Source organism: Malaya genurostris, chromosome 2 (genome assembly GCF_030247185.1).
Source record: "Malaya genurostris strain Urasoe2022 chromosome 2, Malgen_1.1, whole genome shotgun sequence".
In the NCBI taxonomy this organism is placed as follows: Eukaryota; Metazoa; Arthropoda; class Insecta; order Diptera; family Culicidae; genus Malaya; species Malaya genurostris.
This window is the reverse complement of record NC_080571.1, coordinates 136,681,510-136,696,704: the sequence shown is the minus strand read 5'-3', so window position 1 is coordinate 136,696,704 and position 15,195 is coordinate 136,681,510. Positions and strand designations below refer to the sequence as shown.

Genomic DNA, 15,195 nt, shown 5'->3' with positions numbered 1-15,195 from the left:
CAATGTTGACACTCAGTGAATGTCAAGACCAGTAACAGAAACTTTTTAAGAGATCACATGTTCTTTGACTTTCTTTTACACGGTTAGAAACGCTTTCAAACGGATCGATCTAGATGTTTGGATAGATGTAGTTTTTTTCACTTTCCATTGACTTTTTGTATTTTATTTGAAAAAACCAGATCTGTCGTCCCCCTCGCCTTGTACTCTATTTTATTTCGAAGTTCATAGTCAGTCAAAGTAAATCAAAAACATGGTTGTGCAAATTTCAATGTAGGAATTCGATTGAAGTAACCTTCAATATGGTTGATAGTACCATAGATTTTTCTCCGTGTTATTACCGACGACACGACCTGCCACTCGTGTTTGAAAACTGTATCACAAATTTAACTACCCCTCAGTAACTCGTAATGTCAAAATGGTATCGCAGAAAAAAAACACCGAAACTGACAACTAAACTGTTGTTATTCGAATAACAGTTACCTTAACCTTAGTTACATATTTATTACTGTCAGTTATTTACGTAAAACAACAATGGCTCTAATGCTAATAAAATGGAGAACAAAAATCGTCAATAAGAAATTAAGCTAATATTTTAGGTTTTTGAACCAGAATCATTTAAATCATTTAAATGTTAAGTAAAGCACTATGTTTATATCGATATGATATGATATATCCTAGAAAACCGAACCGCAATAATGAACGGAAACTATCTCAATGTTTAGAGTAAATATTCAGTTTGCTCCTGCTGCAAAGTATAAAAAATGACTTGAAGAGATTGTTAGAATATAGGAACGAAACAAAAGGGATAAAATATTTTAGTGTGAGCTGAATTTGTGTCATGTACCGTACCGTAGTTTTCCTAATGATAATGATATCATGTCATGTGTAGTCAGTGTCAATGATACTGAACTCATTTATATTGGGTGGATTTTATACTAGTTCTAAAACTCACTGAGAAATGGAATCATTCATCGACCTACACAATGTATTAGACGACCTACACAATGTATTAGACGACGCAATCACGACTATGAATTCAAAGTAGATCAAATCATCATCATTAGTTTATTTGTATACCCTCTATGGTACAGTATTATTTTATGACCAATTTTTTTTTTTTTTTAATAACTATTTATTGGAATATGAGTTAAAATTAAATTATTAAGATTTAAATTGGGTGTTCAGCCACAAGTGGTGACTTTTCAGCCCTGTTATATATATATATATATATATATATATATATATATATATATATATATATATATATATATATATATATATATATATATATATATATATATATATATATATATATATATATATATATATATATATATATATATATGTGTATATATATATATATGATTTGGTTATTACCATGAAGACATCATTTGCTTCCGCAATTCTGAGATTTTTGTGTAGGGAAAATTCTAAACCTACTTGTATTGTGTAATGGGGAAAAGGAACTTATATACCAACTTACTAACTAATACAGAGAGCGAATCGATTCAATTGAAGATTGCATCGATTTTTGTCGGAATTTGCTTATAATATTATGTGACATTACATCTAATGGTTCTATATTTGTGAGTCTGTGTAACTCATTTGTACTAAACCAGGGAGGACGCTTCAGAATCATTTTCAGAATTTTATTCTGAATCCTTTGAAGCGTTTTCTTCCTGGTGGAACAACAGCTTGACCAAATTGGTACCGCATAAAGCATGGCTGGTCTGAAAATTTGTTTATAAATTAACAATTTGTTTTTTAGACAGAGCTTAGAATTTCTGTTTATAAGAGGATATAAACATTTAATATATTTATTACACTTTGCCTGGATTCCTTCAATGTGATCCTTGAAAGTGAGTTTTTTGTCATACGTTAAACCTAAGTATTTAGCTTGATCAGAGCATGTCAATTCCAAGCCATTCAATTTGAGAATGTGATTATTGTTTGGTTTAAGAAAAGAAGCTCTTGGCTTGTGAGGAAAGATAATTAATTACGTTTTTGCTGCATTTGGTTTAATTTTACATTTTGACAGATAATCTCTGAAAATATTTAAACTTCTTTGTAGGCGACTGCAGATCACTCTTAGATTTCTACCTGTGGCTAACAGACTTCTCAAGGTCTCAAGGCAACATCGGGAAGATTTTTAATAAGAATATTAAAAATTCCATCATTACCAGGAGCCTTCATGTTTTTGAGTTTCCTAATAATTGATTTAATTTCATCAAAATTCGTCTCAATAATGTCATCGTGTGATAACACTTGGGTTGAAATATGATCATATTTCAGTGAGACTTCATTTTCAATAGGACTCACAACGTTTAAATTAAAATTGTGGACACTCTCGAACTGCTGAGCTAGTTTTTGAGCTTTTTCACCATTTGTAAGAAGTATTTGATTTCCTCCTTGAGAGCAGGAATTGGTTTCTGAGGTTTCTTAAGAACCTTGGAAAGTTTCCAGAAAGGTTTAGAATATGGTTTAATTTGTTCAACTTCTTTAGCGAAATTTTCATTTCGCAAAAGAGTAAATCTATGTTTAATTTTTTTTTGTAAATCCTTAACTATGTTTTTCATAGCAGGATCACGAGAACGTTGATATTGTCGTCGACGAACATTCTTCAACCGAATGAGCAGTTGAAGATTGTCATCGATGATAGGAGAATTTAATTTAGTTTGAGCTTTGGGAACTGAAAGATTTCTAGCTTCGATAATATAATGATTCAAATTATCAATTGCTGTGTCGATGTCCGCAGAATTTTCTAAAATAGTTTCATGATCCACATGATTTTCAATGTGAGATCTGTAATCCAACCAATTAGCTCTATGATAGTTGAAAATAGAACTAATTGGATTAATTATAGCTTCGTTGGAAAGTCTGAATGTTACAGGAAGATGATCTGAGTCAAAGTCAGCATGTGTCGGTTCACTACAAATGTGACTTTGATCTGTTAGAACCAGATCAATTGTAGACGGGTTTTTCACGGAAGAGAAACAAGTAGGATTACTGGGATGAAGAACTGTGAAGTAACCAGCTGAGAGTTGATTATGAAGTATTTTACCATTACTGTTATTTTGCCTACAATTTCACTGGACATGCTTAGCATTTAAGTCCCCTATTACGAAAAATTTCGATCGATATCTTGTAAGTTTTTGCAAATCGCCTTTAAAGAAATTTAATTGTTCGCCGGTGCATTGGAATGGCAAATATGCTCCAGCGATGAAATAAATTCCATGAATGGTTCGATTCCCAAGCTTTCAATAACTTTAGTATTGAAAGAAGGTAAAATTCGATGTTCAATTTGCCGTTGGACAAAAATGGCAACTCCACCACCCAGTCCAGTAAACCTGTCAAATCGATGAACCACATAATGTGGATTACTTTTCAATTTTACATTTGGTTTAAGGAAAGTTTCTGTCACAATGGCAATATGAATTTTGTGAACTTTGAGAAAATTATAAAATTCATCTTCACTCGATTTCAAAGATCGAGCGTTCCAATTTAAAATATTCAAATAATTATTTAACATCACTGTTAAATTTTAAATTCATTATAATATTATTTGCAAATTTCCATCCGATTTGAAATGCTTCAAAAAGTGATGAAGTCGAATTCATTTGGATGATCATTTGAAAAAGTTGATCTTGTAGGTAGACCATTTTATTTTCAGTTATATCGCCTAAATCGACTTCATTTAAAGAAGCGAATGGCATTGAAGGAATATTTGTAGGTAGACTGCCATTAGAAGAAGATGATTTGGCCGGTCTACATATTAATAAATTGTTTTCGTTAAAAGAAGAACTGCAAGGCGGTCGTGTGTTTTGATTATTTACATTAGAAGAAATAGGTGATAGATTTCTACCTAATATACCAGCATAACTGACATTAGAAGAAGATGATGACGAGGTCGATCTACCTGTCAATAAATTGTTTTCGTTAGAAGACAAATTGACAGGCGTACCTGTTTTTTGTTTCGAAGAAATCAGTGCCTTAGAAGAATTAGGCGTGGCATTTGTAACGGTTTTTTGATTTTCAGGTATGTTCTGTAAATTTAAGGTCGTTGATTTGACTTGTTGTCGAAGCGAACGAGCGTTTAAAATTTTTTCCCTGACAGGACATTTCAAATAATTGGATTTATGATTTCCATTGCAATTTGAACATGAAAATTTATCAGTGGTTTCATTCATTGGACAAACGTCTTTCGAATGCGATTTACCACAATTCAAACACCGTATATCCATATGACAATTTTTGGTTCCATGACCGAAGCCTTGGCAACGACGACATTGCGTTAAGTTTTCAATACGATTATGCCGTTTATAATGTTCCCAATGAATTTTAATGTGGGGAATGAAACGTACTTTTTCTAAAGTTTTCAAATTGTTTACATCACTTCGATTGAAGTGTATTAGGTAAAGTTCATGGGAAATTCCAGAGCGTGGTTTAGAAGTACCATTCGCTCTTTTTTTCATAAGTATTACTTGGGAAGGGGCAAAACCAAGCAATTCTTTTAATTCATTTTTAATTTCATCAATACTTTGATCATTTGATAATTGTTCCAAGACAGCCTTGAAGGGTCTGTCTGATTTTATATCATATGAATAAAATTTATGAAGTTTCTCGGACAAATATCGAATAAGACGTTCGTAATCTTCCAATCCATGTTTTTATGACCAATTAATTATGCTCACGCTTGAACAGTTCTTGACGTTTGGATAAATTTTTTAAAATTCCCTTGAGAAGAGAAATGCATCTCCAATAAAGGCCCTCTTGGATTACAATCAAGCTTTTTAGTTTGATTAGGCAGGGAAATAACAAAAATAAATGCATTATTTGTTACTAACATAATTTGTTATGGGTCTATTGAAAATAACTTAAATTTAATTATGTTGTTTTGAATCGACATCACAGAACGCAGCAATTTTATCATCGTGATTTTTTCATTGATTTTAACTTCTGTGAGGGTCCTTTTCGTATCACGAGACAAAAATTTATTTTAGTCTCAATCGAATGCATAACATATGAAATAAACTTTGCGATACTGCACCATTTTTTTCGTATTCTGGAATGCAGTTTGTGTCAATCCGTCTTGTGGAAATTTAGAGATACATGACCGCACACAGAAAAATAGCTCGCTTTATCATGAATTCAATCCTGTTTCTCTTACATTTTCATAGGTACTGGCAATGGAACGAAATACTTTTCCGATTTGTTTGTTTATTTATATTATTGGGGTCACTTGACAAATAACGCATAGCAACCAGAACAATGTTGCTCTAAGACAAGACCTGACATCTGGGGGGCTGCTTTTGTTCCAAAATGGACCACCCAGAGAACCACAAATCGCATAAGGTAGCACGAATTAGATCGTTTAAAACGCGGTTCATAGTCACCATCGCATAATCATATAACTGAAGTTCATATTTTTCCCCATATGATGCTATCGCACAAGCTTATTGCGACGATGAGCACACAATCGCATAATAGTTTGAACAACCTCGCCGTATACAAAATTGAACTCGCATTACTTCCATAAATGTTTGGCTGTACATGATATCCAAAATTTGTCTGAATTATATCGCATTGTACGCAAAACCCCTCGCACAAGATGATAATTCCTAGCATCCAATGCGATTGGCTCACAATTCTGACTTTACTGGCTGAATATAAAAATATTTGGTCGCTTTCTAATACGGAGTGTTTTACTGAAAATTCAAGAACACTTGTTTGAAAAATGGTTAGGATAATTGAAAATTATCAGTATCATGGAATATTTATGTAAACAACAGACTTGTTCGTGAAACAATACGAACTTCCTCACAATAAGGAATTCTATAAACCTTCTCTTCTACGATATATTGTGAACAAATATGTGTGAATGTGAATGATAGTTTACATCATAAAACGTAATGAGTTATTTCGCACTGTAAGATTTTAGTTATGCTTAGATATGCGATGTGACTCAGTCATCTGTAAGATAAAAGAAGAATGTATTCGTCTGAAATCGGGCTTATCAACAGCTATGGTATGGATGAGAGTAGGAAAACTCGGTAAACGATCCACAAGTTTCAGGTTCGAGCCTCGATCCGTAAAAGCTCGTTGTTATTTTTTACTCATTAGTAGGATGTATAGTTAGAATCGCATAGACACTTGAATAAACTCTAAAGAAATATACTTACGATCGCATACATTACAAAAGAAAATCACTGAAGCTGATAAACTGAATCACATTAAATGCTTTACTACATCGCATCTAGCTTTTGATTTTTCGAAATTGCATGTATATCGCCTCCACTTTTGCACGCATAGGCCATATTTGCAGTATGCTCTGCGATTTTATTATAATATATAACAGAACGCATAATGCGATTATAGCTTGCGATATAGGTACGAAATGGTTTTCTGGGCAGTTTCCGATTTGGATGTTGCTACCTGCACATTGTGAAAAGAAAAAACTTTTGCAGGGTACGCGAGCAATGATGCCAAGCATAAAGAAAATCAGTGAACAAGTTTATTTAAATGTATAATTTTAGCTCACCAATGAAAATGAAAATTTTCGGAGAATGTTTCACTTTTTTTCAATCTCATTGGTAATAAATGTTTATAGTGGCAGCACAGTGTAATTAAAATAGACATCAAGCCGTTTTTCTTTTTAGTGAATTAAAGTGTAACCAAAAAAGATTTGTTAAATTAGTGTAAACTCGAAAGTGTGTTCAGTTTTACGAGAAGAATGAACTGTTGTGTTCCACACTGTGGTCGCACTAAGCATTTCTATCCAAACCTGACTTTTTCCGGTTTCCAAAAGATCCGGTAATACGCCAAAAATGGATTCGATTTTACGTTCAACATGAGATATTTCGTGTTTTGTCATCAAAACTAAATTAATTGTTTTTAAGCATTAATATATAATAAAGAAATGCATTCACCAAAACATTTTTCATGTTCATTTCAATTCAAAAACCTAAAGTCTAAAAATTTAAATGTAATATTTTTTCTATCATAGTTAATAAAAAAAATCTGTAAATATGGCTACACTGTAGCCGATACGTTGGTATTTATTCCACAGGGCGAAAATGACGAGAAGGATGATTCGGAAGGAAGAATAAGAAGCCAGTTGTCAGGTCTTGTCTTAGGTGTTGCTCAAAAAGATTATTTTTATCATTTTCAAGGGGTCGCTATTTTTGTGGTAACTGGCGGTAAATCATCCATAAATACTTTTTATTCCGATTTTTGTTCGGAGTGCCTCGTCGTGTCGTCGTTATTACCCTTCATATCACGCGTTTTTTTTTGAAAACGGCCAATAAGCCACCTGTCAACTTCCACTTTCGAAAGAAATTGCAAGCGAGCTATGAAAGATAAAGTATTAAATTTATCAACAGACGAAAGAGAAAACTTTTCTCTGCCGTTTACTATTATGACTTACTCTCAGCGAATGCCGAGTCATTCGAAATTACTCTTCAAAGTGAATGTTGATGGATGGCTTATTGGCCGTTCTCAAAAAAAAAAGGCGTGATATATACTAATTAAGGAAAATGCTATTGGCATATTGTTGCAAAACTGAATTGTAGAGGCGCTGCTTGTTTAGAGATGATACTTTCAGCAAGAGCTGTCAAATCGGTAGGAAAATTTCTAACTACTCCACTTTTTCAACGATTTGTATTGAAAACGGGCAAATTCATCTGAAAAATCATAGTAAAAGTTGAAGAAAAAGTTTTTACTCTGAGGTGGTAATGTTGATCTTAGTTCATTATGCAAAATCTACCGTTTATTCAGAATAGAGCAGTAAACTTGTGTTGATACCATTTTTCAAATGCCTGAAAATAACAAATAAAGTATCCAAAATAAATAGTACCCGATCGCTATACATTCTAGTACTCGAGAAATCAACGTTACACTTGTTTCTCTTACAAAAATGTTGATCCGAAAAAAACCTAACCTTACCCAATTTCACACATTTCTGAAGATTTCCCATGTTTAATCGTAGTTTACACTAAAAAAAGTAGCAGTAATCACTTTGAAATCGATTTTCTTCTACTCCGAGTGTACTTTTATTGCTAATATCTATTTGTTGTTACTCTTGCATAAACGATAAAAATGTTGCAAATCACTACTGCCGATATGGAAATTTCCGAAAGAATCCTACTTTTCTTGGTTCCATTTTCATTGGCAGGTGTCGCTACCGGTAAATCAGCTTTGCGACAATTTGCCAATAACATTGCTTTCTTACTACCAAACATACTCATATTTCAATCCCATTTGGCAAGTTGTCGCAAAACTGAATTACCGGTAGTAACACCTGCCAATGAAAAATGGAACTAAGAAAAGGAGGATTCTTCTAAATATTTTCATATAGGAGGTCGTGATTTGTGTACATTTCTTCGTTTCTTCCATTATACAAAAATATATCAGCAATAACAATGGACTCATAGAGTAAGAAATTAAATTTGAGATCGAATAGTACTACTTTTTCTAGTGTGAACAGTGTTTGAATATAAGAAAAACATCAGAAACTGAGAAAATTAGTTTTAGGTTAGTTTCTAATCGGCTACTGTTTTTCAGATAATAACCGATGTGAAGTTAACATAAATGTAAATTTGATTGATATCCTAGATTATGTTGGTGATTCGGAGCGACCAATTCGCAAAGGATGTGCTGTTTTCGAAGCTAAACATGTTATTTGTATAGGCTACATAGAAAAATCATCGGATTATTTGATAATAACGGGATTCGTAAGATAATCATCTCATCCGAGAGAACTTCCGCATAAAGTAGTTTTAAAAATAACAAATAATGTATCTCGGTGGGCTTTAAATTGCTCGTGCAAAGCGGGAACTGCTCGCTGTAAGCATATAGTTGCTTGTTTGCTAGAACTTAATCGGTAAGTAACCGTTATTTGGACGTTTCCAGATATAACCGTATCTATTGTTTTTCAGTACGAATAAATGCGAATATCTCTCGTGTACTACTGCAACTCAAGCATGGGATGCAACTAAAAGCGAGAAATTCAAGTGGGAGGCAAAGCGAGTATGTGAACTTTGTTGTATAAAACATTACACTCGTTTAAATCCCGAGAATGTCAATATGAAAGATCAGATTATTGCAGAATCTTTTGAAAATACTAATCCTGGTTTTTATCTAATCCTGATCCTGGTTTTTATCTGAACTCCAGTTGCAACAAATTCTTCAATCGCGAAACACAAAAGCGAGCGAGAAATGAATGAATTAATGACATCAAAATCGACTACTGCCAGGCGCGTACACAGGGGGGGGGGGGGTTTAGGGGTTCAAACCCCCCCCCCCCCCCCCCCCGAAACAAAAAAATTATAACCCATGGGAAACATTGTGATATAAATTGTACATGTGTTGATTTATCACCATGTTCTAAAACCCCCCCCGAAATTTTTCACTGGCTACGCGCCTGACTACTGCAATGTAAAGTGATAAGATTTACTGATAATCAGTGTTGTACAATGAACGAACTACAGATGTTACTAGAGCATACACACACCAACGTTCCAGTAGCAAAGATTACTTTTCAATCAGACCGGGAAGAGTTGTTTTATAAGAAGAATTTCGCAGTGAGTTTGGCAAGAATTATTGAAATTGCCATTGAAACACAAAATCAAACATCAAATTTTTGGAAAATTCAGCGATCTATACGTATCTAAAGCTTTCCAATGTTACAAACGAAATCGAAACCCAACGATAATGAAGTGTGGGTTGGTTGTGAAGCACGAAGAAAATTGGTTCGGTGCTTCTCCAGACGGCATTGATTGTTTCAGTAACGTAGTTCTTGAGATCAAATGTCCAATTTCTGGTAAAAATGGCAGTGTCAAGGATATGGAACGATGTAAGACAGTTAAACAATATTTGAAACGTTGTCCTATTACGGGTGACTTAAAATTAAACAAACATCATGCATACTATTGACAAGTTAAACTAAATATGTGGGTGCTCCAATGCAAAAATTGCGACTTTATTGTATATTCATCGCAGGATGACGATTTTTTGCTAATTGAAGTGGAATTTGATTGTTCCTTCACTGAAAACATAATAAACAAATTGAAAACATTATATTATGTACTCACAGGTGAATAATTCATCAAATCTTAAATAAAACTTCTCGATAACTTGTGCGATTTTATTATATTTGAATAAAAGCTGTTTTAATACAAATCAATCAAACTGGTTATCGTAGTGAATGCTCGTTCTATTCTAAAATTAGCATTATCAAGGAGTCATCATTCAAAAATTGTTCACATGTTCAATAAAAGTATTTCAGCAATAAAATTCTAAAAATTTATCTTCACGAATAATAGGACTAGATAGGTTAACAATGCTGCAAATGACGATCATTATGTCATCTATGTGACCAATTATCGAGGCATCAAGGGTTCCTTGAAGAATGGCAAACATTTTCAATCTTTGCATGATTCGTTCAACGTGAATTCTTGCTTTGGCGATCGCTTCATTTATGCAGGCTTGTTCATCTGTTAACCGCTGACATCTCAGGAATGGTGGAATATGTAGTTTGATTCCTTTTTGAGATAGCTCTATTTCTATGGTAAATCCTTTGTCTGTCATGATTTCATCTATGTAAGGACAAAACTTATCAACCATTTTTTCTTCATCGAAGATTAATTTGTCGGAAGCTTTGCCTGAGTAAGCTTTACTGCAATATAATATTATTCCAGCTGGAGTAACACCAATTAAAAACTTTGCAGTCCGTCGTGATTTGAACTGGGAGTACGTTGCAATTCTACAGTTCAGGCATTTTAGAGTCACTTTAGATACCTCCGTACAATCAAGCACCATAGTAACGTTTTTGAAATTTTCGCGGAAGCAAAGTGGAATATTTTTCTTTATCTCTTCTTCAGGTGGCATGTACACAAACGATGATAACATTTGAAATAGCAGCTGTACAGTGTGACCAAAATACTTGGAAACCGTAGCAGGATGAATCTTAAATAATGTAGCGAGTGCAGCAAATGATAAATTTTGCTTGAGTTTCGTCTTTACTAGAACAACACGATCCGAACAATGCATGCTGTATTTTGTTGGATAAACAGCAGCTTCTAGTTTTTTCACAGCTAAACATATTTCCTGTAACATATCCAAAGTTTGTATGCCTGTCCACGTATTCACATCATCGTTCGAAAGTAATAAATCAGTCAAAATGAATGCTTTTGTTTTATGGATCGTATTCCCCTTTCTATGTCCTTCTTGGGAATAATTGGCATATCAAGCTGTAAGATATTTGGCAAGTCTTCGGTGTTATTTGTCATTTGGTAACTACATTCAACATTGGAAGACGTTTCTGTAATTGACGTGTTGCTGAACAAAGTGGACAATTCATCACAAGACGACGAATCGAATTGGTCTATGTGTTCATTAATGTCCATTTCCAAACAACTTTCTGAACTAGGGTGCGATACTAATTTTTTTGGTCGACTAATATGTAATTTGTCATAATCGTACTTCTTTATTATATCGTAGTCATATTCACCAGGTAAGTTCTGTGTTGGTACAGCAGTATTCTTGAGTCTATGGCCACCTGAAATTATATCAGTACACGGAACCACCCGCGATCCCATTTCAACCAGAATATTAGTTGATTTTCTGAATTCGATTGGTTAAAATTTGGTACAACTAATCGATTGTTGTTTTAACTAAGATCAACATTACCACCTCAGAGTAAAAACTTTTTCTTCAACTTCTACTGATTTTTCAAATGAATTTGTCCGTTTTCAAAAGAAATCGTTGATGAGGTGGAGTAGGGTAACAGAGGTATTTTGGCCAGTTCATATATTTTGGCCCACCTAACAAACTTGATCAATTTTATCGGATTTTATCGATGTTAAGTAACCATAAATGTTGCATAAATTTGAAGCTAATTATATTAAATTACCCATTGCGGAAGGGTTTTTTCAAAGATATTGCATCATTTGGTGGATATTTATTCAAAGTGGGTCAAAATAAAATCAATCCTAAAGTGGGCTAAAATACCTCTGTTACCCTATATCGAAATTTTCCTACCGATTTGACAGCTCTTGCTGAAAGTATCATCTCTGAACATGCAGCGCCTCTACATTTCAGTTTTGCGACAATATGCTAATTAGGTTTTTTACCGTCACTGCTAACCTCAATCGGATGAACACATTTCGACAGTTCAGCAGTACTGTTTGTAAACAGATATTTTTTTGTTTGTCTGTTGACAAATTGGATGAGAGCATTTACGGTCCATATCGCCTAAATAGAGTAATAAAACATTTGCTCACGATTGGATACGGTTTGTTTTTGAGATTTATTAAATAAAAGTGACTAGTTGCTAAGTGTAAAGATGATTGTTTGAAATGTGTTCTTCGATTTTTAAGCTTGTTTGTAAACAGTACCGCTGAACTGTAAAGGATGAATTTTGTCGTGAATACGACTTACTTTATTATGGGGCGCCTTTTCAAAATTTACCCTCTGAGAGAGTGATAAGTTTTTGATCGTGAATATCTCCTGTTATATCTAATGAATCAACATAATTCTTGCTACATGCCATCGGAAATATGATCACAATTTTATGATAAAACTTTCAGTTGTGTGACATATTCTTAAATAGTTCAAAATTAAACTTTTCTGAAATGTTTGGTATAAACAAGTATCAAAGAAGATAATTCATAAAGCGCGTTTGCCTTTCTCGTATTTTGAAAGCTCATAACTCAGTGATCTGTAGAAGGATTGATATAATCTAACTACCAATAGAATCGAAAATTTTCAACTTGAACGTGTATTACAACAATATTGAAGTTTTTCAATAGTACACTATTGAAAAACCTGTTTGATTTAACCCATGACAGCAACAGCCAATCAGAACGCGAGATGTCTGCATCTATACAAGAGCATCCATATAAAAGTTGAATGGTTCATTTTTCCTACCATTTGCTGAGCAACTTTTCCCGAAACAAGACACACGAGAGCAACATCGAAGACCTGTCGTCTCACTGTTTCCCGATATGAATGCACGAGACACCGTAAGCACGACACCGAAAATCGGTAGAAAGGTAGCCAAAAAGTCCAGCAAGGCCCATTGCCGAAACAAGACACACACGAGAACCATCTCAGATCTCAATATTTCCTACCAAAAGATCAAGATGGGAGTTAAAATAATTTGCACCATCACTAACACATTCAATTACGAACGGTAATGCGAAAGTGGAAGTGATGATGATGAACACATCTTTATACTAGTATACAAATATGCCGTGCGAACAGAGTATACAGATCAATATTTTTGTCGTAATTACTTTAGTATGCGGCCGAAAACAAAAATTGTTAGAACAAATGTTTCCCTTTGATTTGTGCATTCTACTTTCCAGGCGTATTAGAACTGGCTAAACTTAAAGCAATCCTAAATATTTCTTCATCACAGTGATGTGGTCGTCCTGAAAAGGACGGGGTTTTCAACGGATGTCGTTACGGATGGCCAGCTTCAGATGGCGAGAGATGATTTTCGTTTTCTTGTTGTCACGGGCAGCGTTACCGGCCAATTCCAACACTTCGGCAACCAAGTACTCCATCACTGCCGCCAGATAGACCGATGCACCAGCACCGACACGCTCGACGTAGTTCCGCTTCCGAGGCAAACGATGGATTCTGCCGCCAACTGGGAACTTCAGACCAGCACGGTTTGAACTTGCCCTTAACTGCTCATCCTGTGTGCGTGTTTCTGCGTAAAAATTCCACAAGATGCTGTTAACAGCTCGACAGCCAATTCAGTATTACTGGCTGCCGCTCTGCTAACTCTCTCTTTTATATCTTTTCACTGTTTCCTGTTCTGCGTATAGGAAAGAAATTCTAACAAAGGTGACGTCCATCCATCGCTACCACTAGCAGGTATAAAATGAAATGTGATGTGAGAAATAGCGTCATTTGAGTTAAAGCAGCTACTCTGAACGTACGAGACACCGTCAGCACGATGGCACCGAAAAGATGGTAGATTTGTACCGTCACTAACACATTCAAGTACGAACGGCAATGCGAAAGCGAATGTTGAACACATCTTTATACTAGTATGGGGTCGTGTGAAAATATGCCATGCGAAACAGGGTTGTCATATATACAGGTTAATCTGTATTATTATTATTATTACTATCATTATAATTATTAGAATCATCGATCGTTGATACATTTCAGACCAGGCCATTGCAATTGTCTCGTACTGAAATTTCGAGAAGAATCAGATATCTTCGAACTTCATAGCTTCAATAAAAATAAACTACAAATTTGTCGTACCTAGCCTCCTATATTAGCAAATTAAAAAGGAATTGTTTCAAGTTTGGAATATATAGTTGTAGAATAGTAGCTGTTTAATGTAACTAATCTGTACTTTAATGTAGGTGTATCGCTTCAAGTTCTATTAGTGAAAAAGAGGAAAGCTTGCACAATTCATACAATCAATCAACTAACTGATATTCGGAAAAGTGATGGGAGCGTGTCAGTTTTTTCGTATTCACGACATCCAGTTATGTCTCTGACATTACTCACCCGCCTTTTTGTTCATTCGTGACGTCACGATAAAAAATTCAATAAGCCAGCTATCAACTTCCACTTTCGAAAGAAATTGCAAGCGAGCAATGAAAGATAGAGTATTAAATTTACCACCAGACAAAAGAGAAAACTTTTTTCTGCCGTTTACTATTATGACTTACTCTCAGCGAGTGCCGAGTCATTCGAAATTACTCTTCAAAGTGAATGTTGATGGATGGCTTATTGGCCGTTCTCAAAAAAATGGCGTGATTTTAACTTTTGGTTAAAATCTAGGACAGGACCAGACAACTGGCTTCTTTTTCCAGAAAAAAAAGGCGGGTGAGTAATGTCAGAGACATAACTGGATGTCGTGAATACGAAAAAACTGACACGCTCCCATCACTTTTCCGAATATCAGTTAGTTGATTGATTGTATGAATTGTGCAAGCTTTCCTCTTTTTCACTAATAGAACTTGAAGCGATACACCTACATTAAAGTACAGATTAGTTACATTAAACAGCTACTATTCTACAACTATATATTCCAAACTTGAAACAATTCCTTTTTAATTTGCTAATATAGGAGGCTAGGTACGACAAATTTGTAGTTTATTTTTATTGAAGCTATTAAGTTCGAAGATATCTGATTCTTCTCGAAATTTCAGTACGAGACAATTGCAA

The 15,195-nt window shown here is 34.4% G+C and overlaps 1 long non-coding RNA gene across 1 annotated transcript; it reads left to right on the top strand.

Moving 5' to 3' along the window:
• The first annotated feature begins 8,275 nt into the window (after positions 1 to 8,275).
• Positions 8,276 to 9,219, top strand: LOC131432096 (uncharacterized). The gene is made up of 3 exons (XR_009229786.1): positions 8,276 to 8,529; positions 8,611 to 8,878; positions 8,934 to 9,219. It is a non-coding gene; the product is annotated as an uncharacterized LOC131432096 (long non-coding RNA).
• Positions 9,220 to 15,195: the final 5,976 nt, after the last annotated feature.